This window comes from Pagrus pagrus (assembly GCF_965226575.1).
Source record: "Pagrus pagrus genome assembly, chromosome: 1".
Lineage (NCBI taxonomy): Eukaryota > Metazoa > Chordata > Actinopteri > Spariformes > Sparidae > Pagrus > Pagrus pagrus.
Window position 1 is genome coordinate 32771660 of NC_140185.1, and position 27380 is coordinate 32799039.

Here is a 27380-nt window from a genome sequence, read left to right on the forward strand (position 1 = left end):
CTTCATGTGGTGGGTACAAGTTTTGTTTCTGATTATGGAACATGATTTTGTTTTTTCCTTCTCTCATCTTGTGTTTTTCTTGCTGTCTCTCTTTGTGCCTGGTCTGTTTTAACTGCTTGGGTTTGGCTCTCCATGGGCGGTGCTGTGTCCCCAGTGCCGGCATGGAGGTTGTCTCTGCCTTACTGGTGCCCACATTAGGGAAAAAAACTTTCCCTAACCACTGAACCCACCCAGAACCTTTCTGCCTGAGACTCGTTTTCCTCCTCAGTGAGTGACTTTTATTCAGGGCATGCAGAAAACTGTTAGCCAAATAATAATCGGGAGGGTTAAGCTTGAAATTTAACCATAAGAGTAGTACAGTGATATCACCTCAAGGTATGATGATTGACATTTTTAAACATCAGTATATCATTCAAAAGAATTCTCATTAAATGTTTTTGGCTCTGTGTGGTTAGCATTGCAAAATAGGAATTATCTGCTCCGTCTGGCTGTGCTTGATGGTGCAGATTCCCCCAGGACCGAGCCTGTGAGAACTTCTTGTCTAGATACTCATCTCTTTAATGTGTAAAATGTTTCTGACAGATGCTCCAGTAAAAGTCCAGTGCCATCAACTCATTCTCCCTCTTGTGCTCTCCCCATAGACAAATCTCAGAGTCGGTTTGTATAGAGAGAGCTCAAATCCTTGACCTGCCCCCTTCGTGGGACCTCTCCTGGTGGAGTGGAGTGTAGTAATCTGACCAGCGCACTCTTTGCAGACACAGTCAAGTCCCCTCTGTTGTGCTATTATCAGCTGAGTGTTATTACCCCTCTTTGCACGGGAAAATATGCCTTGATTTCCATCGACCCGTCCTCGAATCAATGCTTTTAAAAATCTGAGACACCTTTTACTTAAGAGCAAAAGCATGCATTTTATGTTTTGACATGGTCATATTGATTGGGGTGGTGGGGAGACGGGTGGAGTGGGATGGGAAGGGGGTGTGGTGGGGGACTGTTGACCTCTCTCTGGTTCTCTCTCCTCCAATCTTCGCGCGTCTCTCTTTTGCGCTCTCAGTCGCTGCCAGTGTCTGGTAACACTGCCATCCTTAATGGCTTTCCTGTGCTCCATCTTCGTCCCCCCCTCCCCTACCCTGCCCCACCTTCCCTCTCAGCCATCTCTTGGTTGCATCCCCTCCACCTCCCCCCCCCTGCCTTTCCTTCCCCGCTCTCTTCTCTTTGGAGCCCCCCTTGCGCTGTGCACTTTTTTCCCCCCACTAATCAATACTCGGTGCCCCCCCTTGTCCACACCCCACGTCACTCACATTTGGCTCACTGATAAATTATGGATGGGGCCTCTCACATCACATCTAAAATTTCTATTGTGTTTGTCAATGGATGATCGATACTTCACATCGCCTCATCCTCAAAGCTCTCCGTGCTCCTGCTCTCTGTCCACTTTCATCCCCGGTCTCTTCTAACATTTTTTGTTTGTTTATGATTTCGGTTCGCTGGAAGTGCTTCGGGTGCTGGGGGTCTCCAGGGCAGCAACTAACAAAAAAGTAATCATCAAATAAATGCATCCTCCCTGCTCTCTTACCTCGCCTCTTCGCTCTGACACTTTCATCCCTTACCTTGCCTTTCCTCCCACTCTTTTCCCTTCCAAAATGTCGTTAACATGTGTTGACACTGGCTTCAGACAAAACACCCGAGTTTGAAATCTGCGGCTTGATGCGAGTTTGTGGATGTGCACCCGCGTTTGACAAAACCTCATAGGCCTCCGTCTTCCATGCTCATCGGCAGCCTTTGTCCACCCCCACACCCTGAGAGCTGTGAAGGCAAATCAACACTTGGGTGGATGTTTGAAGAGGAGAATTTGAGGAATGGAAAGGACTATAAACAGACAAAGATGCCCTTAGCTGCCATTCCCGACTGGACTTATTTAGCTGTCAGTGTTTTCTCTTTAATGTACACCCAGTATGTAGACACTCCTAACCTTCGCCATTAAAAGAAAAAGAGAACCCCGTTCGCTTTCGCACGCACCATGTCTCAGCTTTTGTTTCTCACACTTTATACCCTCAACTCTCTCACTTTCTCTCTCTCGCACACATACAAACCATGCAGGGTCAGAGCGGTGCTGGGGGTGTAATTTAAGTGGCGTTGGGCTTATCACAGCCTAAGGTTCAGCTGTGATCTCTGGCCCTGAGCAGCACCTGCTCCTCACACTAGATCTCACCTCCCACCTGCTGACGAGAGAAACTATGCTGCCTAATAACTTTAGCGGCGGCTCTCTGCCTCCTTTTCCATGACCACTTAACCCCTGACGCGGCCTTTTAAGTGAAGGTCTGGTATGTGTCTGCCAGCCTCAGCTTGGCAGCCGAGCCTTTGTGCCATTACCTTAAGTAACATGCAATCTCTTGTCAGCAGCGAGGCAAGAAACTACTTTAAACCGCTGCTCTTGAGAGGAGTAGTTGGTCCATTTCTTTGTTTTTACTTATTAGGGCAGCAGTGAAGCTACCACAGCAACAATAATGGAAGGCAATAAGAGCCTGACATGCAGCAAAAAGTCCACTCAGAAAAAAAGGCAAACTGAAAAGCAAACAAGTTGGTTATTCTGCAGAGATCTGAAGGTTTATCTACGTACTTTCTGAATTACAGAGCAGGGTCATAGTAGCTCACAGAGAGGATTGAAAAAGGGCTGAGACTGTTGGTGCTCAGCCTTTTTCAGAGTGTGATCTGTTTCCTGTCTGTCTGCACCTCCGCTCCCTCTTCATCAGTGGCAGGGCAACAGTCTCACACACACCCAGTTGTCCATTCCAATTGCCCTGCCGTGCCTCCACCCTAACCAAAGCAGGCGAGGTGAAAATCTTCAAGACCAACCTCCATTTCCAGACTGCCGTGGACACGCCTTACTGGCTTACACAAGGAGCCCAACTTGACCCTTGCTACATAGATAGACACACACAGACGGGCACAATTATCTTATATAGACTCGTTCACGCACGCGCGCACACACTGCCCCATTGACAGACAAGCCACAGAGCAGCACGGCATGCCAGGCAGGAAGAGAATCTCTGCCTGAGCAGAGGTCAATGGCTTTTATCTTTAGTGTGTCTGACCTCAGCGTGGGTCTTACTCATCTGAAGGTCTCACATGCGTGAGAGTAGCCGCTAGTAAATGCTTGGATTATGGATACCAATTTCTGACTGTGAAAATCAGTGTAGCAGATTGTACCTGTAACCTAGTAAAAGAGGCAGTCGGGTGAGTTGAGATTAAAAAGATCACCATGTACCTAATACATTCGGTAAGTTTGATTCCCCCGAAGCCACAGGTCAATCATCAACCTCGTGCACATGTCCAAGTGTTCTCGAGTGACTCTGAAGCCCTGCAGATCAGTCACTGTTCTGTAAGTCAGTCCGATAACAGCGCGAGAAACAATAACTCCAAAAATGCAGAAATGTTTGTTCAGAGATAATGCTTCATACCATAATATTATACGATATTTATGAATTCCAGTTCAGAAAAAAAAAAAAAAAATCCACACAATGAGCAGTAATGATTGGAATGTATATTGTACTCAGTGGTGTATCTCATCTATTCAGCAATGATTGGACCATTTACTTGGCAAGCATTTCAATTGTGTTTGACCTCTCTCAGAAAGGCTGACATTGCTCCCTTTAACTCTTCCTATCGCTCTTCTCTTCCTTTCTGTTTTCCATCTTGCACACACACACACACACACACACGCACGCACGCACTTCCTGTTACACTTTCTCGCCAACTGCTTCATTCTCAGGCCCGAGTTCTGTGGAAAAGGTGGTGTCATCCTCCGCTCTCGGCCGTCGGTTCAGATTTGCCTCCGAGTGCAGCAAGACTTCCTGATTTGTGTGACAAACACAAATGCCTTTAAATTCCCCACAGCCCCGGCTCCTTACCAGCCTCATACCTTGTAATGCATTATTCACATCCTCTTCTTGCACCCACCCCCACCTCGCTCCAACCCTCTCGGATCAGGAGAAGGACAGCCACACACGACTTCCCTGGCAGAAAATCCATACGGCCTTGATGTCTTTGCTTCAAGTGGGCAATTAATAGTACTGAAAGCCGGATCTATTTTCTCTCATAATTATAGTTAAAGGTGAGGACATAATGATGCCATTAAATGACACTGGTAATTTTTTTTGGCAAGGAGACGATGATCGTGAATGCATGTTATTGGTTCTGAGTCGGTTACGGCCTCTCCAGAGTGCCAGTTATGAGTTTCTAAAATTAAAAAAAGAATACTTATAGTGAAGCATAGTGTGTTCCCTGTGTTTGAGGAAACTTGGGTGCACATTTTTGGTGACAAGTTAGGGCGTCCTCCCCCAAGAAAATCAAAAATATGCAGTTTCACATCGTTATGGACCATCATTGTTACCATACCGCTGTACAAAAAGTTGGAAAAGCTAGAACAGATAACTCAAAAAACTTGTTAAAGAAGTCTGCCGGGGATTAACTACATCTGTTAGGTCTGGTTAAGGTCCTTCAGTTAGTTTTGATGCTCTCCACTTTGATTTTTGCATTCATCAGCTTAGGTTTGCCCCAAAACAGCTGGGGTACTACACCTTATTACAGCAGGGACAAACCTGGATAGTGATGGATGGTATATATATACATGTATATGTGCTCTCCTGTCAGGCCCCCCCCCTTTGACCTTAGGGATCCTGATGCCCTCTCACATCATTTATACTGGTTGAGACATATTAGATATCAAGGCAATGGCAGCTGTAAACCCCAAACTACTCCGCTGACTGCTTGACATGCATTCACAATTTCTCATAAATGTCTTCTAGGATTACAATTACTTATATTGCTGCTACCTTCCCTACTTCTCTTGCTAATAGCATAAAGGATGTAAAAAGAGACACTGGCTTTTCTTTTGTGACTTTAACATGAGTGGCAGCTCAAATTGCACGCCTGTGTTGACCGAGCACACTTTCAGCCATTTGTGCGGTTTCGTCGAGTTGGTAGATTTCTTAACGTCACCCGTGTACCGCGCCAGCACATAAGCAAGCTAAGCACCCCATGCTGCGGCCGCGGCCCTCGCAGTCTAACCTGTCTTCCTGCCGACTCACTCCCATGCGCTGACACCCTGCTGCAGCTGAGCGCAGGCCCGTCTGCTTCTTAATGGTGAAAAACGAGAGCTGTCATGTCGTAATCGTGTAATAACCGTGCATGGTGTCACTTTCAGCAATTAATGGAGACGCTGTGACTGGGCTGCGTAAATCCTGGCTAAGTCGGCTGCGGCAGGGTACAGTGGAGCAGTGGAGGAGAGTCAGAGAGGCTTATGTTAGGGTGTGTTGGTTTATTTTGTCTGCGTATGTGTGCCTAAGGGGAAGAGGTAAAGATTTGCATGTGTCTGAGTGTTTTTAACACGTGATTGTCAGAAATAGAGGGATTAAAAGTAGGTGTAGGTGATTAGTTGCATCCATCTGTTTGCGTACATATTTGTGTGGGTATATATGAATGTGTCAGTGGCTAAAAAGAAGAGAGAAAGCTGAACAATAGTGAAGTCTGTGGGGTTTTGGGCCATAGTGATGACTCTGCAGACTTTTTCGCTGCCCTCACTGCCCTGGGTGCCACTCTTGAATGTGTTTATAAATCAACAAAGCCATAAAAAATGATCTTTAGTGGAAGGTCACACTGGAGAAAGATATCAGAAGGTTGAGAGATTAGGTATTTTTTTTACATCTAGTCTCTTGCCTGCACCAGTCCAAACAATACAGTGCCAACATGTTAAAAACACATAAAAAAATTTGTGTCAGATTAGAGGTCATAACATACGTCTCAGTATATAATATATCGGTGAGATGATATATTGTTAAATCTGAAATGTATTTGTGAGTGAGAGATTTAAATAAGCTAAATCTTTTAGTTGTTTTGATGCTGTGCTTGTGACATCTGTGTTGAAAGTTTCAGAAGCAAAGTTAATTTTTAAAGTTGTTTGGAAGTCCGTCCCCAGCCCTAGTAGTTGCGTTCGAAAGTATCCACACCATGCCTAAATTGTCAGACGAGGGTCTAAGGGGGGGCAGTGTCAGAGCAAGGGTGTGAGAGGGGCCCATAAGGCTGGTCTTTATAGAGGGCAGACAGATGAGGTGAGCAGGGCAAGCTGTCACTGAGACCAGAGTAATGACTAGAGCAGTCTGCTCCTGCCAAACCCTCTGATTGTTTTAAATTTGTTGGGGCGTGGGCGGTCTCGGACTTTACGAGGTGTTGGGATAGCATGAAGTTTGTGTGTGCGTGTGTGTGTGTGTGCAGATTTATGTGTGTTTTTTTCTCTAGATAAACCTTTACCCTCTGTAAAGAGATCTAGATTATTTTTTTTTCAATGCATGGTATCCTTACAAAAACACACATCATTTATTACCACTCTTAGGGAATTAAATCAAATTGAATTAGTACCAGAATTGTTTGTCTGCACGTGAACACACACAAACACACACGTGCACTGACTTTATCCTCTTGTGGTTGGTGTGGGGAGTGGACAAAATCAGAAGTAAAAAATGTTCTTTCACTGCACTTGACACTCTTGGATCTGTTTGAATCATTCCCTCCTTTTGTCATTATAACACACACACACACACATTCTCTCTCTCTTCTCTCTCTCGCTCACACACAGACACACACACAGACATATGCCAAATCGCTCTATGGCCTACATTATACCCTTCTTGAGACTTATCACAATTTCTCTTTCTTCCCTTGGCTCATCAGTTTACTTACAAAATAGATTTTGTCAGGGTTATTGATGTATAATGCATTGGCACCAGTGAGCTTATTTTCACTTTAATAATATTGAAATCTTTTTTAATATTATGTGATTTTTGCATAGATCTTTGTGACAGAATGAAAGCAGTATGGAGATGATCAAACAGCCGCTTGTTTCAGGTCACGTCTCCTCAGTCTATCTGTCAGAGCCGCTCCAGAGAGGGTTAGGGGAATGAGAGAGCACTATGACTGGAGGGAATTTCTCCAAAACAACGCCAAATCACTCACTTTTCCTGCTCCTCCCCATCCACCATTGAGACGTGTCAGAATCCAGCATCTGTCACAGTATCCCAAGGCAGCCTCTAGATCCAACGACGAACTGGCGCCTCTTGTCTTGTCACCTGTTATCTTTACCATGTCTCGGAGTTCTGCGTCAGATCACTCACTGCTTTTCTTAAAAAATGCAGGGGTGTGTGTTTTACAACACGGAACGTGCCGTGGCATCTCTGCAGTTCTATTAAAGTTGGCGGCCCATAATGGCTGGAAACAAGTAAAATAGGAAAAAGTCACTCAGAAAATCACGCCTCTTTACGATCGAGTCAAGTCGGTGGTTCGGAGAACGTGTCTTAAATTAACAACTGGATGTAAACCAGCTACTTACGGGGGAATGACAGATGACACACATTTTCTCAACAGTAAAGCAACAATGTCTCCTAGAAATTATGTTCATGTGTAACTGATTTGCAATAGCAATTTACATTCAATGTTTAGTGCCAAGGCAGAAAGTAGTGTAATGTTCATGGCAGAGGAAAAGGAAAAGTGTGGAGCTCTGGTAGATGAATGTTTAAGTCGGCCATTAACCATCTGCTGACTATACAGCTGGATGCATGACTCTGATGTTTCCCTAAAATCAGAAATACCTTGATTGTGCTTCGGTCTTTTATTGTAAAAGTTGACAACGCAAAACCATTCTGGGGAACATTTTTCAGGCACATTCAAAATATTCATATTTTGGTCATCTGTGTGGCATCACCTTTACCGTAGAAATTTTAGGTATACAAAATAGCTTCACATTAGCGTGGTAAAAGTGCTGAAGCTAACATTTGTTTCAGATTAGTTTTGACAACATGCAGTGTTGGAGCCAAAATGTGCATTTAGCCTGTGTCATTATTTATTATTTGTTTTGGCTGCACACGTCTTTTTGGTTATTGTCAAATCCGGTATTTGGCACCTGGGTGTGGTGACAAATTATTTACCTGTTCACTTCTCGGTGGGATGAGGGTGAATCAGGCTCCGACATTTTCTGTTGACCTTCACGTCTTGCTTTGATTATCATTGCTTGTCAGTCTTTACTTCAAAATAAACAGTTAAACGAATCTGGACATCATGGATTTGTTGGAATGAGACAGATAGGAGCCAACTTAGCCTCTTAGCGGCTTTTAAATGGATGGTAGTCGCTACGTGCAGGTTAATGTTTAAGACCTCTGTAGCAGCAGCCGTTTGCACACTCAACAAGATCCTCCTTCAACAGCCACATATGACATGGAAAGAGTAGTGAGTTATTATTACCTCATCGCAGAAGGACATTATATGGACTGGGGACAGAATTTTTAGTACTTTTTGAAAGAAAGTCTTTTCGAGAACCAAGAAGCGGCTGCTCGTTTTCTCTCACTCACACGCACTCACATTCATTGCTGTAGATGACTCGGCACAACACACTTCAAAGCTGCAATAATCAATATGTGGCCACTAGGTGAGTGAAACACATCGGAACAAGCTAAAATAACACACATCAACCACCTGTCAGATTACAGTTGTTAACGATAACAGGTTAGCAAACAATTTCCTTCATTCACATCCAGAAAACACAGACCAAGACTTCCCGAGCAAATCATATACACACATGAAATATAGATCTGAGACCAACTATACAGTAAATGTGTGTTTTGTAAACCAAAACAGTGAACTTAAAGAGACAAAAAGCTCCGCTTGATAGCTACTAATGTTTCCAGCATCAATTTAAAAATGTCAAATTACATATTACATACAAATATGACATATAAATATTGCTCAGTTTAAGTTTCAGCAAAATGAAGGCAAAAGTTCAAACTAGAGTTATGAAGAAATTTCACCCAAGTTGTTGCTCCTACGTTCGGGAGGTGAAAATCAGAGGTGCTTTCAGAGTTTCCTGCAGGGAAGGAGACATCTTTGTCTGAGCAGCTTGTCTATGACTCCCCCATGCGGCTTCCTCTTTTGGCATCCCCTCTGACAGGCAGATTACATTTGCTGTACAAAATCGTTGTAGGTACAAGCATACAGTATGTACTTTGGATTAATGGGGAGTGATATATGTGTAAAGAGTAGTGTACTTTCTAAACCCCGAGAAGTCCTGTGGTGAGTGCGAGGTGCTCAAGGTAAGGATTAGCAGAGCGCTTGTGGCAACATAACATCTCTCACAGGTGTTCTTTAGCTGAATTGTGTGTGGGGGTGTGGGACTGTGGGTGACACCTAAGTATTATAAATTACTCTAAATAGCAATAATCATGAAATAATATCCTATTTAAATTATTATGCGATTAAAATGTATTTTTAATTTCGTCTCTCCGTGTGTGCGTGCATGTTTTTGCATGCATGTCTCTGTGGCTCTGTGTCATACTGTCAGCATTTGTTTTCAGAGTTTTACACAATGTCACATTCCTAAAGTTGTCAAATTGAGTCCACTGAGGTACACAGTAAAAAACCCACAGGCATACCAGTGAGCTTAGACACACCACAAATATCCACCCTGAGATATAACACAGCCCTAAAGTCAGGAAATAAAATGTCTACTGAGTGATACGATTTTGTTTCTGTGTTTGCTTCTTTGTATCCTTTGTTTTTCTTTCTTGCTTGCTTTTCTTTTTTTTCCCACCTCCTCCTTCAGTGTCCCTGCAGATTCCCCTGCTGTCGACTCTCGTCACATTCCCCAATCTGTTAGCCTTCTGATACCGGGGCCAGACTTGAAAGGAAGTCTTAAGGACGAGAGCTTATACACTGTGCCAGATTTTGTTAAATAACTACGAGATGTTGGTGCCAATTCATCGGTAATTGTCCCTTCTGGCACAGTCTGTTGAAAGTCCTGGAGAAGCCTAAGCTCAAGATCACTGCAAGTGTTAATCTTCTTATACTTAAGGTATCAGGTTTTCTTTTGATGTCGCTAAACATGTTGACTCCTATCTCAGCGCAGAAGGCAATCCAGACATAGCTACGAGCGAGATGGGGGTTTGTCTGCCTTCTTCTTCCAAGAATCTCATGGTTTATGTGTTCCTCTGCTAGCACTCATTATGGTGCTAAAATAAAGCAACAACAAAATGAGAGGAGAAAAAAGGAAACGGGAAGAAAGGGATTGATTCAGCGCTAATTGTCCTTTCCTTGGTGTAATTTGGCCTGCTCTTATATGGTGTAAAATACCCTAATTTATTTTCAATGAGACGAAATCCAATTTCTCAGACTAGTCAGTATAATACCTCAAGGTTATTTCCAAGACCTGCTTTGTCAGTGGGCTCCTTTCAAGATCAACAGAGAAGACACTTGTCTCAAAGTGTAAATGATTTAGTGCCTTAATTAATTTTCCTGTCCTCGGGGTGTACTGTATATGTTTTAGGTTACTATGATGCAGTCATTGGTAGATTGCATACTTACACATAGCAGTGTTGATGACTACACAGATCCATGTACTGGGGAATCTGCCCCAGGGTGTCAGGTGGACAAACCCAGGAAAGGTGCACCCTCTTGGGCCCCGCAGTGCTTGGCACGTCGGGCCCCTCGGGTGCTCAGGTGAGCCTCGGTGATCAATCACTTAAGCTTTTTGTCAGGCGAGATTCTCCCATCAGTCAGTCAGTCGTTCAGGCAGGGCCTCAGGTGGTGGGTGATAGTGCAGAGGCTGTGGGATCAGGGCGAGCTCCCACATGTGCAACAACACTGATCCCACACACAGGTGGAGATTTGTCATGGGCTGGTAGGAGCTCATCTGTGATTGAATTTGGTGTTTGAAAAGTGACATGTGTGCACACACACACACACACACACACACACACACACACACACACACACACACACACACACACACACACACACACACACACACGCACGCACGCATGCATGCATGCAGAGAGTAGATGCATGTGCACTCAAGAGAATGTGTGGGTCTGTGTGCATTTGAAAGTCTGTAAAAGTCCACACATAAGAACTTCATCTACATGTGTCCGTGCATTTATGCATGTATGCCAGCGCGCAAACATGCTTATATATAAATAATATAACTTTTTCAATAAAAACAAAAAAACCCAGACATAAACTTCATTCTTTCTTACTCACGCTGCAATCAAAAGCAAATGTCTGCCTGCCTGGAGGGACTCTTTAAACATGCGTCCTGGAAGATTTATGGCAGAGTTTAGAACTTAATTGTGTGGGTTTGTTATTGGAAAAAGACAGGTGGGGACTGAGCCGAGACATGTTTTATCAATTTGGCTTTGTGTCTTTTCGATGTATCTTAAAGTATTGGCGTAATGCGACTCGTGTTTTATTGTAATTCCGCTTTTGATTTAGAGGTGTCTGTCTTTGGCAGACTGCGGGGTTGAATGCTCCCACTGTGAAGGCTGGCTGTGGAGAAACTGGCTGGAGGTGATTAGGTGTTACGATGTACTGGTGTGAATTCTGTGTGTGAGACGTCAACAAGTTCATCAAGAAAAGAACGAGGGTGGAGAAAGAGACGGTGATGAGCCTTCACATACTCTGATGCAATTTAATGAACATCCCATTATGTGTTGTGATTAGAACTCAAAGGGAACTATGCCTTTGTCTTTTGTTTTATATAGTTGGTACTAAAACTTATAAGACCACATAATTTAATTAGGTACATCCAGGACCCAAACAAATGAGACGTTTTGCATGGTAGGAGAAGCAGCATTTAGTCCACATTCATGCACACGTGGAGATCCTGATACAGTAAGCCAATCTAGACCAAACTGAGCCGGACAAAACCCATTACGGAGCTCAAATGACGCTTGGTGGGTAGACTGGCATCAGTCAAACCCACAGGCTGCCCCCGGGTCACACCAAAGCTGGCACTTAGAGTTTTAACACACAGACAGCACACACATTATCCAGCTAATGACGGAATTACAGCACTGACTCACCATGTAGCTACATGTAAGCGATGGGGGGACGGCAATAGATTATCGTCTGAGAAAAGAGGCACTTTCCCAGGAAAAGCAGCTGTCAGTGAGAAAGAGAGAGGGAGAGAAAGAAAGAAAGGTGGAGATGGACATAAACTCCCAAGAATGGAGGCTTAGATGATTGTAATTATGACTCTATAAAACGCTCAATACTGTCATTATCATTGAGTCATATGTCCATGCAAGAGAAAGGGATGTTTAAAGGGATGTGTCATCAGTGTCTGAGGTTGAAATGGGTAGGACAGGTTTACACTGGGAAGGAATAAGATATACTGTCTGTCCTTTAAAACTGGCACAGTCAACAAACATTTACAACAATGTCCAAGAGGACGTAATGGATTATGGTAATTGTGTGTCTGTGTGTGGGTGTGTTTATTCTGCGTGCAGAAATGTGCATGTTTTCATTTGTTACTCAATGCTTATGTTCCTCATATGGGCACATGTGGATATGGTTAAATGTTTACATGCTTGTATGAATGTGTACTCAAGCTGTGGGTGGATGTGTACGTGTGTGTGTGTGTGTGTGTGTGTGTGTGTGTGTGTGTGTGGAGAGAGCCTAAAGTGTCTACGCCTTAATACCATGAAGCTGTGAGTGCGAGCGCAGTGACTAAAGGCCTCTATGTTGCGGTGACTCTGTATAAACGCTGTGGTTGCTCTGTTTTCTTACTTGGGTTTCAGAGCGAATGTCTGAAAAGTTCATATTTTCAATGGCAACTCTGAAGGAACCATAAATTCACAGGGTGCTGTATTTTTATCCTCTTCACATAATGAAAGTTCCAGAGGACAAAACAGTCCCAGCGAGGGTGGGGTAGGTTGTGAGAAAGCAGTGTGGGGGTTGGAGGGCGGGGGTTGATTGTGGTTTCTGGGGACATAAGAGAAGGCTGCAACTGTACTGGACATGTAGCCATTTGGGAAGAGCTACTCTGAGACGTGTTCCCCGGCCTGTGCTCCCTGCACACACAAAAAAGAGCCCTTGAGCAAACAGTGAGCGCGATGTCTGTCGGCTTTTCCAAGTGAAATCCAATCGAGCCGGGTCTGAATATTCTCAAGCAAAACGGCTCCAAGTTCAATTACACATTACAAGCCGCATGACAGTTTCCATTGTGCAATACTCAATCTAACAAGACTGCGCTAAATCGGCCAGGCACCCCTGTTCACACTGGAGTCAGTGTGCCGAGACAGGAGGGAAGGGCCCTCGACAAGAGGCCCTCTTAACTACTCTATTATGGTAACACATACCTGTAGAGAAGCGGACACCTGAGACCCGGAGCCAAGCAGCTAGAGGCTACCAGCTAACACAGCTCCCCTCTGGTCGCACCCTCTTGTACTTGAATGTTGTCAAACTGTTATGGTTCTAATGCTTTTGTGTTGATTGTGGGAGTCGGAGTCAGGAGGAGATTATCTGGCGGCCCTATAGCCTTGGGCATAGTTCTTGTAATGAATCTGAAAAATCCTTCCCTTTTATCTCTGCTTAGAGGACAAAGTTTCACTCCACAGTACGCAGATGATACAATGCTCGTATTGATGAATATCATTTAATCATCAGTGACACTTCACAGGTCGCAGGCAATCAAGCTGGTTTGCTTAGGCTGTTCCAGGGTGTAATTCACAGCTCATCCATGTAACCTCCTTTCCCCTTTGGTGGCTGAGAGAGGAAAAGAGAAGCCCCTCTCCATAGTTAGATCACTGTGGTGGTGGTGGGAATGCTGGAACCAACCCTGTTAAAACTTGAAAACATTCCCTCTTCAAACCACCATGACTGAGTAGATTAGGCCCCCATCCGCAGGAAAACAATCTTATTTCCTGAAGATATTTGGGGCGTTTAATTCCGAAACAATACCGGCTGGCGCACTGAGCCTCTTTTATTGCATGCTTTTTTATTACCATTCTCGAAGTTATTCAAATAAAGTAAATGAGTGGTTCAGGGAGACGTGTTAAGATGCACACCAAATACATTGGTGTCAGGCTTAATTATTCCCCCAGATGAGTCTTTTCTTGTGTCTACACCAATTAAAGTCAAGGGAATAGAATCAGAGAAACATGCGTTCCTGTGTACGCGGTATAGCCTTTGTAGGAGCCATGTCATTGATGACACACGGCTATATGCATATTTCATTGGGACATGCATATTTTACAGTGTAATCCTTGGCACACCACTGCTTTTGTTCGCAGTGTGTGGAGAGGCCTGAAGAAACAGAGGGGTTTCTTTGTGGGTCGTGTAATATCAGTGAGAGAAAAATGGGAGGAATCTAAATGTGTTCAGACAGTCAGAATCAATTCAGTGTTACAGTGAAGTCTTTAATAATCACACCGGAGTCTGCAGGTGAAGAAAGTGGGATTTTGTGCACATTCCTTACGTTTACATGCACACAGATTACACTATTTTTGATAGGGGTCATGTAAATAGCATACTCATTTAGATTAGCCATGTAAACAGCCTAGTAGGAATGCAGTCTTTTTCAGCGACTGTCGACTGGACCATGAGCTCAATGTTAATAGATAGACCTTTTTTTATACTCACTATTAAACAAAGCAGAATGGATTATCAATTTAACATTTTAATCCATATTTCATATTATTCCATGGCTTTATAACAGTTTGACACTATTGACATTACTGGAAGGGTCATTTTCTATAATTCAGTTACCCGTCACTGCGCTGGGCTGAAATGAAAGATCATCCACAAAGAGCACTTACTCACAACAACCCAACACAAAGTCGGTGGCTGCAGCAGACTATACAGGAGCCGAGCGAAAGCCAAATGTGCTTGTGCAGCAAACATGATTGCATGTGGTAATTTCCTGTGCTCTGTCTGCACGGTGTTGTGGTTGAAGGAGTGATTATACTGTGCCAGAGAAATGCTAATGTATGTGTTCACAAGAGACATAACATCCAGACACAATTAAAAGCACAAACAAGTGTCAGCCAGTGTTTGTGTTAATAACTGGGTTTGGTGGAGAAGGGAGCGAGAGGGTGAAAAACAGAGGGAGAGAAAGAGAGAGTGCGGTCACAAACACGTGTTGCCTGAGCTCGATGGAGGAAAAGAATGGCAGCACTTATAAGTGGAATCCAACTGGAGACAAGGAGGGGAGTTGTGTGGCCGCTGGGATAAATATCGACTGTTAGACCACACACCCCCTCGCACCCCCAACTCAAGTGGCTCCCCCCAACCCAAAACAGTACCAAGCGTCTAGTCACGGCAAAGTTCACAGGAGTAACTTCAACCGTATCACTCACATCTAATAGCCCTGGCTACTCATGCTACAAGCACTTGATCATTGTGTTGTGCTAGGTGCCTCTGGTCCTGCTTCCTTCAGATTCAGCCTCACCCATACAGACGGCAAAGACTGAATTCAGTAATACTTTGCCCCAGCCGCTGGTCAAGAAATGCCTGCGGTCAGAGTATGCTCAAGTGGAAACATGAGACCGGACAAGTTGATACAAGAATAATTCTGTACTGAATAACATATATGACTGACAGGGAGATCAGAGCGGTTAAAATGATTTTTGTGTCTTAATCACCACTTATAAGTAAAGTCTTTGATGCGTACACACCCCGAGCATGTTTCAAAGTGTTCGTATTAATTTGCGAACGTGTGTATTGTTGTAAAATACTCGTGCGCATGTGTATGCAGACACATGTAGACATGCACACGGGAGATTTGAGTGCAGATCTTTATCAACAACTGACTGACCAGTGTGAGGGTTTGATAATACTAATGAGGCTGGGAGTTCTTTCACTCTGATGTTTTCTTTATTGATCCGGTAAGTACATCTTAATTGGTCTAGGTACGCCAGAACCTGAGTAATCAGTACTCGCTGTATTCACACATCCCTTTTCGAAAATGTCACATGTGGATTTTGGATTTTCACACGTGAATTGAATATTTTCATATGAGATTGGCTATTTTCACATATCAATTCTGAACTGGACACTTTCACAAACAACATGACATTGGCTCTTTTTCATATGTGCATTTTACATAGAGATGATATATAAATAGTACGTGCTAACAATGCAGCTATTTACCTGCGGTGTGTCTGATTTTGAGTGCCACGTATTGTCTTACAGTGACGCTGCATTTGGGGGCGATCGTGCCAGATGTTGGTGTCTGATCGCCTGCGGTAAAAACATGACACAACACGAATCAAAAACAGATCCCTCTCTCTTAAAACACTATTGCTCATTCATTCAGGGGGAGATCACATATCGTGTTCGGCTGTTGCCAAAACACAAAGTGTCTCAAACTAGTCCAAGATACCAGCCCGAGATAGCTCTGCTTATCCATCTGTCACCATACAAAGAGTTATCTTTTCTTGTTTAAGTCACTCAGGCTCAACGTCTAATCTGAAGCGCGTGTTTGTGTGCGTCTGCGTGTGCGTATGTGTGTTTGTGTCACTTCCATACATGGCGAAGCACTCTAAACAGGCTCTGGGTTGAGAAAGAATGTAGCCGAGCCAAAGCCTCAAATATTTCCTCACCACATCATTACACCCTTTCTCCTGCCTGCGTGCTTTCAACTTGATGTCACTGAATATTAATTGCTCCAAAAGCCAGACTTATTATCTATGTTGGCATATTCTACCTGGCCATGAAAGCCTATTTTGATGTTACAGGAGACGCATTGCATGATACATGGATTTCTGAAAGCGTATCTGTCTGTCCTGCGTATCCGCGGTATGTACCTGTGTTTGCAGTCTGTATCCTTTGTCCTCCAGCATCCGTGTGCCCTTTGATAGTTTCAAGAACAAGCAAGGAGCTCTCTCTCACAAGGTCAAACGCTTAACTATCACACTATGCCATCGATGGCTGGTGTCTTACAAATCATAAGTATTGATCATGGCAGCGATCACACTGAATGTAGGGCAGACAGTAAAATCATATCCACTTAGGCTTAATAGCCCACATTAAAGCAATTATGCACACAAAATAGGACTGTCTAACAGTACGCATATTATGCTGGTCAATATATCTTTTTTTTTTCTTTTATACTTAACAATTTTATCCATGCACTTTTGATAATGAATCAAGGTTTTACTTGCTATTGACTGCTTCAGGTGGAACAGTTGTAATTGGTTTGGGCGACCCCTCATCATCTCGACTCCCTGTTGCCTCGGAGGTAAAACCGCTCCAGTCGATGACATAATGTGCGTTGGGTTTTTACTGTATATGTGTGTGTCAATACTCATGTATTTACTAATGACAGTGCGAGTGCCGACTGGTGACCCGCTAATGAAGTTGGCGCATCTGTGAGTCAGTCAGCAGGTCAAGGACTGAAGGGTAATGCACAGTTGTCCTCTGCTAGAGCACTGGCACAAAGCAGTTAAGCCATTTTCAGTTTATTTGATGTAAACAGTTGAAATTATGACTACAGTGTACTAAATGTTTTCAAACCGTGTTTAATCAGGAAACATCAGCTAAGCTATGGTCTCGGTTGCACTGGAGCAGCTGGAGGTTAAATGCCTTGCTCAACAGCATATTTATTGTGCCTAATGACATGAACATTTTGATAACATTTCCTGGAATTTATAAGTAGCATTATGGACCCTTCTTAATTCATCACAAACTTAACTTTTAACACAAACTTTTACTTGTTCAGACCATGTAATACACAAACTCAGACTGGATACAACTGAATTTGGGATGGGGATTGTTTTTTTTTTAAAGTTTTTATCACCTTGGCTCGGCTCGGCTCAGCTCGGCTTTGATCTAAATGTAACACTTCTAGTGAACGTGCTAAATTCCGCACGCGAAGTGATGATGTGTTATCAACATCCAGTGGTGGCACGTACATAAGGAAGGAGTTTGGGATGCAGTCTATTCAAGGACGTTTTATTACTGGACACAGTGTTGGAGGCGGAGCCCCGTTCATTCCTCTGAAAGCTGCTCAGTGGTGTTTTGAGGCCAAAAAAGCTCGACTTCCCAGCTATGAAAATACCTGGATCGCCGACCAATCCAGCTTACGTGAATGGGGATAAAATGATTTCATCGTGTGGCTCTTCTAGACTTTCCAATGTTATTGGACCGAATTGGCTCAAATTATGACAGTGAAATGAGTCATTTCGTGGGGGTTGTGATGCTCAAAAGAATTTATCCACCGTTTTACAGACGCTTCATTCACGATGGGCCTATTGTTGTTTTCAAACGTGACGTCAGTGACGTACAACGTAACTCCTGCGGGATAAAAAAAACCTGTGTAGACCAGCTAATTTTGGTGGAAAAACGGTATTTAAAAACTCAAATCACGCTCTGTGGCAAACTCCATCCATCTAGCACCTGTAAGGCAAAAGTAAACCATGAAAAATGTTTGCAAATACTGTTTGAACAAGGTCAGCTCCACACACATCCACTCCATCCAGAGAGACTGAAGCTCATGTGTGTGGAAGCTGAAGCATCATTCATTAAAATTCCAGGATTCCCACAGGCGACAGACAGTGTGATTATAACCTATTGGTGATATATGCAAGTGAACCTGTTGACCGTTGGTCCAATGTGTTTCCAATAAGAGAGAAAAAAATGTCTTTTTTTAACTTGCGGCACAGAAAAACTTACATTCTAGAAATACTACCAAACTGCATAATGGGAGGTTTTAACTGTTCCCGTTTAGCATACGGTATGCAGTACAATGATTCCTGCTATATGCATACTTGTCAGAGAATTGAAACAGCTTGTGAAGCAAAACACCCACTTAGAAACTTCATCTTTAACGCCATTTTTCACTCTGTTGATTCCATCTTTTGTTTAATAACCACTTTCCCCATCCTCCTTTTTATCTGCTTTAGGATGAAACATGCTCATGAAAAATTTATCGCCATGATCTGCATATGCCGATTCCCCTGATTGGGTTGCCGTCTCTTGTTTTTGAGAGAAAGGAATGAAAGCAATATCAGACAGCGCCGAGTGAATCTCAATTTCTCCTTTTTGACAAATGCATTTCATCTCCGCCCTGTCAGCGGAAGAGGTTATCGGAGCCGGAACTTCCTCCACCTAAACCTCTCCATCCACTCCATCACACATAAAGACGGAGAGAGCAAGGGAGGGCGATGAATATTTAAAGCACTTTAACTGGTAACATTTAATGTTAAACGCATGAGAGCCGAAGCAGCGCTACATTTGCGCTGGCTTGTCACTATACTTGCAAAGACTTTATATGGCTTCTAATTTTAACTCCAACTTCTGGGGTTATGATATATGGGCAAATTACATGCATGTTATTTGAGGGGGGAAGCTGTGGCATGTGCTATTTTGCACTGCGCACTCAGAAAAAACCACCATCGGCGGAAGGGTATGCACACTAGAAAGAGACAGAAAGTGAGCTTTCTCTGAAAACTTATGTCATCAAACACTTTCATTATCTAACGTTAACACCCAGGAGATCAACATTGCCTAGAAGATATGGGGTTATAATTGCTTTTATTGGTTTATTGTGTGAGCGAAGGAGCTCTTTGATGTATTTAAGGGACCATCCTAATGAATCAGTGAATGCAGAAACAGCCTATCCAGGGAGCTGATCTCAAAGAGGGTGATGGTGGGGGTGGGGATGTGTGTGCGTGCGGTTGTGTATGTGTGTGTGGTGGCGGTGGCGGTGGTGGGGGGGGAGCTGCAACAATGCGTTCTTTAGTTGCCGGCAATGGTGAACAAGCAAGGACTTAATCAAGCAGAGTCGGCCATAGAGCAGTGGATAGGAAGGCATGGGGTGTAATCAAGTGTAAACATCCTATACAATGTCGAACGGAGAGATGCGTGACCCCAGAGTTATGAGAGCAGGCTGGATGGAGGGGGTGGGCTTATTTAGCAAATATGTAGAAGTGCTTTTGACCCCATAGTGACCGCTTCACAAGCCCACCGACACACACAAACCCGTCAGCCCATTAATCATCATTTGTGATGAGAGCGGGCCTTGTTTGAACAGAATAATGCTATGTGCGAACACCGCGCCGTCATTTTTCAACACGGCTCTCGCTTCGTACGTAGATTGTGTGCTCGGTGATTTTTGTCGACTCATTACTAAGACTTTGTAGCGGCTTCCATGCTTTTTTTTCCCGCCCCTCTCGCTCTCTTTGAGGCCGGTGCATGGGGGGCTGTGAGAGATTGTTGTGTCGGCGGCGGCGGAGGGCAGAAGAAACCGTGTGGATCTGGTTACCCCCCGGCTTTTCCCACAAAAGTGATCAGAGACTGAAAGTTGAGAGCATGTGTACCTCGCAGCAGGTTTACTCGCATTTCCAGTTTAACCTTTTATTAAACTGTCCATTGTGCTCCGGCTCCTGCCCACAGACCCTCCGCTACATTCTCATGCCCATCAGGTCATTCAGGTTAACAGCCAAAGGGAGGCAGCAGGGAGGAGGGCAACACTATCTCATCTCTGCCCCTCTGTCGCTCTGGAGCCTGCGCAACACATTGGAAGAAAGGGAGAGAAGTATATACTACAACCGTTTGATGAGCAGTAGGGCAATAAATTCATTAATCATCATTATATGCCTCATCAAACTCTTTGCCAGCCTCTCCATGGGAGTTACACAAATTAGCCAGTGAAAAAAGCAGTAATTTTAGAGGAGCTAGGTAAGTGCTTTTTGATTGCTTTCTTGAACAATGCTTCCCCTGACAAGCTAATAAATCAGATCTTTCTATACTTAAAGTGCAGCTACTGTGAACCCAATCTGAGCTCCCCAAACAAAAAAAGGGAGGCAGTGTGGGACAAGAGGTTTTACTACAGCCCGAGCTCTTTCACAGATTTGTTTTGGATTCCTCCTCTTTATTCTGCAACAAAGAGGCCCGAGTACAAAGCTTTTGATAACTGAATGAACTGCTGTTATGTCTCCAGATGCAACCAGGGATTTTCTCATATTGGATCAAAATAACCTCATGTTTGACTTGAGATGAAGAAACCAGAGCCAATAGTGACCATATGGTGCGAGATTCAATTAGCCGTTCTTTTCTCCTTTCTTTCTTTATGTTCGGCTAGTCCGGGTTCAAACACACCAACTCATGTGAGATGCAAAGGCGGACGCATAGCCGCAGCTCGCGAGCTATACAGCCTATACAGAGAATCCTAGCTGGCAGGTGATGCGTACCTACTACAGCGATCACATCCTTCCATCCAGATGGCCATTCCATGCAAGACCAACAAATCATCCATCAGACTGGAAACGGCTCCTTTATTGAAAATGAGGTCAATAGAAGATTTGAGCCTGGTTTGTGACTGGCCATGTTAGCCTCCTTCAGGTATTAGCAGCTCTCAGTTAGCATTAGATGGGAGGTCTCATGCGGGAAGGGATGCAAGTTGGAGGGGCTGGCGAGTGGAGGGGGGGTAGTTAGGGGTGGTCTTTATCTGTTTAAAGCCCCTCTCTGATGAGATTACCTATTGGAGTTGGCTGTAAACCACTCTGTTAATCAGGGTGCAGCAGCCAACACACTCCCACTGGCATGCAGCCACTGCTTGATTTTTTTTTTTTTTTTTTTTTTTTTTTTTTGGATGGATGGTGGTGGGCTTTGGGAAGAAAAAAGAAACTACCAAACATTTCTCATTAGTAATCATCTGCTTTGACTGTAACATTCAGGTGTCAAGTGTAAGCACGGACATGAACTTAACTAATTTGTTTACCTCCATGTTTATGTTTAGATTTGGCCACCACCTAATTATCCTTCAGACAAAACCTTCAACTACCAAAACCAGAGCAGCCAGGGTGGTGCTTCTTGATTGGGCATTTTTTCCGAGCTGCATCACTTGCAGGCACTTTGCTAAATTGGCATCGACACATCGTCGCACATGGGGCCCATGCAGCTACCTTACCTCATTGTGTGGGAGCGAGGGCCAGTCTGGAGCAGAGAGTTTTGAATGAGTCCAGCAGCGGCGGCGTCTCCTCTTCGCCCCTCCTCATTAACGTTCTCTCCACACACCGCTGAACTGAGCGCCGCTCAAAATAACTTGGGGAAGGGGGGGGGAAAAAAGGCAGTGCCCCGTTTATCTCCATCTTGGGAACTGATCCAATTAAGTAAGTGCCCATTTGCATCCATCAGACTCCACCAAACTGGGAGGAAAAGTGGAAAGCTCGGAGCAAACAAAAGGGCCGGCAGCGAGAGGAGGTCCATTTGTTGTGCAAGGTGGTTTGGAGAGGGTAAAGTGTCCCAGATGAACTGGGGATGATGGTAATGTTACAGGCGGTGTATGTGTGAGCGCTCGTGTCGGAGCAAAGTGTGTGTGAGCACGGGCATTATAGCAGTCATTAGGACAGATATCTGTGTGGTAATGTGGAGCAGATGTTGAGAAGAAAGGGATCATTTAAAAAGGGCAAATGTAAATAAACAGTCAGGCAGCTCGGTACCCCTGCTCCCTCCTGGACCCTCTGAAGTCACTGAAAGAAAACAGTTCATCAATCTTCATCACAACCATTAATGTTGTAATATTAGAGGGCTTTATTATTGATGCCCCTTTTAATGTTTCCTCACAAACCACATCTAGTATATTATTACCATTTAACAAATGTGCAAGTTACATCTGCAGAGACGCTGACCCTGGTGCAGCCCAGTAGGAAGAGATCAATACTACACGGCTGTTATGTTATTTTAGATTATCTTTAATGCGCATGGTGTGACGGAAGCTGCCGAGCGGGATGCTGCATTGTGTGAGGTAGCAGGGCTGTGTCATAAAACACAAGGCATTAGTCAGTGTTTCAGGAGTGGCTGTGCTGAACTTGCTCACCTTGCGAGCAGAGCGAGGGAGGAGCCAGGCGAGGACACAGACACGACCTGTACAGAGGCACAGGAGGAAGAACCTGCCGGTGTCTCCACCTCCAGACTGGATGCACACACTTACTGCTCTGTGGCTGTGCATACCTGAGGGGCTTTGGCGTGGAGTTGTATCCCCCTCCTGCACGTGTGTGCGTTGTAATGCGTGTGCGTGCGTGTGTGTGTGTGCGTGTCACCTCCTCCAGGGCAGGGGCAGAAACCCCCAGTGTGGGCGCCAGTGAGCCCTTACATGGCCACTGAACACAGACCCTTTGCAGTCACAGGGTCAGAGGCTCACGCCACACTGCTGTCAGAGCAGATTGGTCAATGAGCAGCCCCTTTCAAGGAGTCAAGGTGCTCGCAGAGTAGAGCTCTGTGGGTGTGCATGTGTGTGTGTTTGTGTGTGTCATGTCATTTATATATTAAAATGAGACAACTTGTTTGCATAGCTGAAACATTTGGAATTTAAATTCCCACCTTTTTTTAAAAAAAACAACCTAATTTATGTTTTATTTTGCTTAATGAACACATTTAATAATCCATCCATTCCCAAATAGGCTTATTATTGTTTGCCACTGGAACTGAATCCCTCAATTCTCCCAACCTGAACCCCTGGCCTCCGAGGACTTCATAGTTCATCACTCTTCGCTAATGTTTTTCCCCCCTTTTTCCCCTTCATAGAAATGTTTTATTTATGTTGGGGGGGGGAGGACACTTAAACCATCTCACAGCTGAAAATTACACGTGTAATCTGTCCCAGAGGAACTCCAGGGAGAAATAGAAAAACAGTCCGTGAAGTGCGGAAAAATAGTGGTAAATCACTCTTTGCCACCTTATCTGGGTCGCTTTACAGTGTGTTCAAGAGCGTTTTATAACTCCACTTAACATGAACGTTGGAGGTGCCAAAGGCTTGAGACTCATATTACCTTGACATGATTTTTTTTTTAGGGTTTCCTAAAGTGGGTGAATGGACACACGTTTCAGGAGTCAATTGTTTGATTCAAAGTAAAAATTGAATTTGTTTCACAGGCTGTTATACCCGAGCGCAGTGCATACATCCTGTCGACTCCAGTCTCAGGTCTCATGCAGTCTCGCCAGAAGACTAAAAGCTGAAATATTGTGTCCTTAATTAGCCCTCTCATTTAGGGAATGATGATGATTAAATAGCCATGAGGAGGTACTGGAGTCCTCACTGCAGCTCACTAAAGAACAGTCGCTCACTTCTTTGCATTTCAGAATAAATGAAGGGAAGAAAGAAAAAAGTGATTCCACATATTCTTGTGCCACATTATGCAAGAATTGCAAAAAACAAAAAACAAAAAAACAAATCAGAGCAAGAATAAACTATTTGTTATGGTGAAATGTAAATAAACTTAAGGAAAATACAATGTATATATCATATAGAGAAATAAAAGTGTGCCTGCCACAGACGCACAGCTGCTCCCTGTAAAACATCCCACTGTTTGTTTTTTATTTCTGCTCGGTTTTTGAAGTTGAAGGCTATTTTTGAAGAGGAAACGTGAAAATCCAGGGAAAACAAATATCTCCACAGCCGACTGCATTTCAGTCACAGATATGACCGACCCTCCTTTTCTGGGAGAAAAAAAAAAAAAGACGCTCTCCTTTTATTTCAGCCCCCTTTTATACGGCATTTGGCACCACCACTCATGTTTCTGATGATGCCCCCCCCCCCCTGTAATAATCTGTGCAGGTTAAGTACAGCGGGTGTCTATTTACGCATTTGAGTTTGAATTTGACCCCCACCAAGCTCGTGCGTGTTGTATCGTGTAGCAGGACGTTTTTATCTGTGGGCTGTTTATACGGAGTGGCGTTCGGGCCGCTGAGTAAATCCTTCAGTGATATTGGGAGCGTGTTTATCAACAGGTTCTGGTTTCGCCCTGTGCTCTGACATACAGTAGCGGTTTTGAGAGGCGTTCACGGAGCTGTCCAGTGGCAGGTGTCTAATCTGTTTGCTCCCAAGTTTTCTTCACAAGTCTGCCCCCGTTTGCAAATCTCTTGCCAAACTACTGATATCTCAGGCGTGTAGTTTTGCAGGAGGGTGCGTTTTTGGATAGTGCCAAAACCAGTGATGGCTGAGCTGATCTCCTTTAGATCATCACGCAGGTGTATTAATTAAAAAACAATTTAATTACGCATTTTAAAACGTCTTAATGTACAGTAGGTATATATCCTTCTTGATTACGCAGGTGCTGTGAATTTTGGGTGCAGTTTTATATTTTAAAAAAATGCGTAAAGTTGGAGTTTTAGCGGTCTAAACATCGCCCCTATTACATAGCGGACAACTAAAATTGAATGTTAGGTAATCGTTGGATAACGTGGCTTTACCTCTGATAAACCCGCCCAAGGCTGCACAGATAATTACAATAATAAAGGGATCATACGGGGCCACAGATGCCAGACTTAACTTTCACTTCATTAGATCCTGGCGTTCCCAAAAGTGTCGAAAACAAACAAGAAACCACGGTTTACTCTTGTTATTCATTAGTCTTATATTAGCACTATTTCCAGTCACCCCACTGGAAGTCTCCCTCGTGACACCCCAACACACCGAAGCACACACACATAAATGTCGAGTCTACTTTTAGAGTAAATATGCACACATGAAGAGAAGCTGTTGCTTTCTTGTTTTTTTTTTTTTCTGCAAATGACCAAAAATAGGCCTACAACTGTTTTTATGTCACTTTTATTTTTTTTCCTTTTTGGGGGGGCTGTTTACTCGCATCAATACACTAATTATGCATTTATTCGATTTCAACACATGTGTCGGGAAAAGGTGCATTTCACTGTGTCAGGTCCAGGACCGATATTTAAAAGTTAATCAGAAAATGTAAATTACGCATGAGTCGTGGCCCTTGTAGGCACACGTGCAGTCAAAGGCCTTTATATTCCGTTTTGGAAAATAATAATAATAATAATTAATATGACGACAGTAATAAGAAGCATTTTTCCCGCCCCAAACAGTCTGCGAATCTGCGTCTGAACGCTCAACAAAGTCGGAGTGAAGGGTGCAGACCTTATCCTCCTCTTTTTCTCTTGTGCTTCTTCTGCTGTCGGATTATTTTCCCCTATTTTCACACGTGGGAACGGTTTCACCCCCTACTTAGTATTCTCACATTGTAGCAATCCCAACAATGAACCGACACGCCATTCAAAGTGGAGGGGAAGCCGGGGACCAAGTTGTATAAAGTTGCAGAGGAGCATCTCCCCTGTAGGCTACACCGAGTCTCTCTGATGGAAAGTGGGGAGGGAGGGGGGGTGCTGCAAAAAATATTCTCTCGCTCCGCTTCCTCCGGTAATCTGGAGGGTTCACTGGCTGGCTTTTATCACGCACAGGAATAGAACAAGTATAATCAATGATCAAATATGTAATTTTTTTTGTTTTTAATTATTATTTTTCTTCCTTTTTCAGACGAGGCCTTTTAATGAACACTGAGCTGAAATACAGTGACATCAAAGCTGTCGCGGATTCTTCAATATATGATATAAAAATACATCTGCTATATTTGATTTAGCTTTTCCACAATAATAATAATAATAATAATAATAATAATAATAATAATGGATTACAGTGCAAACTCCAGTGCTATTTTTCTCCCACTGGTTTTGTGATTTCAGACAGCTGGGGGAGCAAAAAAAAAGCTCAAAAGAAAAATGTTGAGGATCTTTGGGTTCAAGAAAAAAACAAGCAAACAAACACAAAATCATCTCTGCCTCAAAACAGCATTGTACATTTAAAAAAAAAAATAATAAGGTCAAATACTTTAAGCTGTGTCAATAGTGAGGAAGACAGTCAGACATGTTTTATCACGCCTGCCCATTTGTTTGGCAGTTTAGATGATCATCCACCCAGCATTTCCCGTCTGCATTTAAATCAGCAGAGTTAACAACATCATCAACCGACTCTGCCTTTAGCTTGTAACTCCACACACACACACCCTCCACACACACACACACACATGCACACACACACAAACCTGAAAAACCTACTTGACATATAAACGTCACAGTATTTACCCAGTCTCTCTGTCTCTCTCTCTCACACACACACACACACACACGGATGATTTACACCGCATGGAAACAGTGTGTATATTGTCCCTGTGAAACATTACTTCTTCAATCAATTCCGAGAAAGAAAAAAACAACGCAATTTCTAATAAAACTCTAATACTCTCTGAGGGGACATTGCATCGAACAGTTCAGATCCCCCCCGGGGATCAGCAGAGAGAGGAGGGGGGAAAAAAATCCAAAACATAATTATGCTATTTAGCCGGCTGATGTGTCGCAATCACTGCTCCAGCACACTCTGTCAGATTAAAATAGAGGGCCCCCGAATAGAGGACATTAAGGCTAAGGGAATTATATAAACCTCAGGGGAGATTTCAAATTGGAGAAGGGGAAAGTAAACTATAGAGATTAATGGCAGCCATAAACAAGAGCATGCTGTCCCACTTCAGTGGAGGTCAACAATAACAACATTAATAATCATAATAATAATCGTAGTGATAATATTAATAATTCACTGCACTTCAAAATTAACTGGAAAAACGAATATTTTAAAAAACATGTCGTGTTTTTGTAAAAAATAAATTTAGGCTCATGGCCTTCACCTGTTCCATTACTGTGGAGGCTTCAGGATAATACTAATAATAATAATGATAATAATAATAATTTTTATAAGACAATATGTTTCTATT

At 43.5% G+C, this 27380-nt stretch overlaps 1 protein-coding gene across 2 annotated transcripts in view; it reads left to right on the top strand.

The window, feature by feature from the left end:
* LOC311260473 (uncharacterized protein) overlaps nt 1-27380 on the top strand; it is a 125762-nt gene that overhangs the window by 82321 nt on the left and 16061 nt on the right. The gene's annotated exons all lie outside the window — the stretch shown is intronic.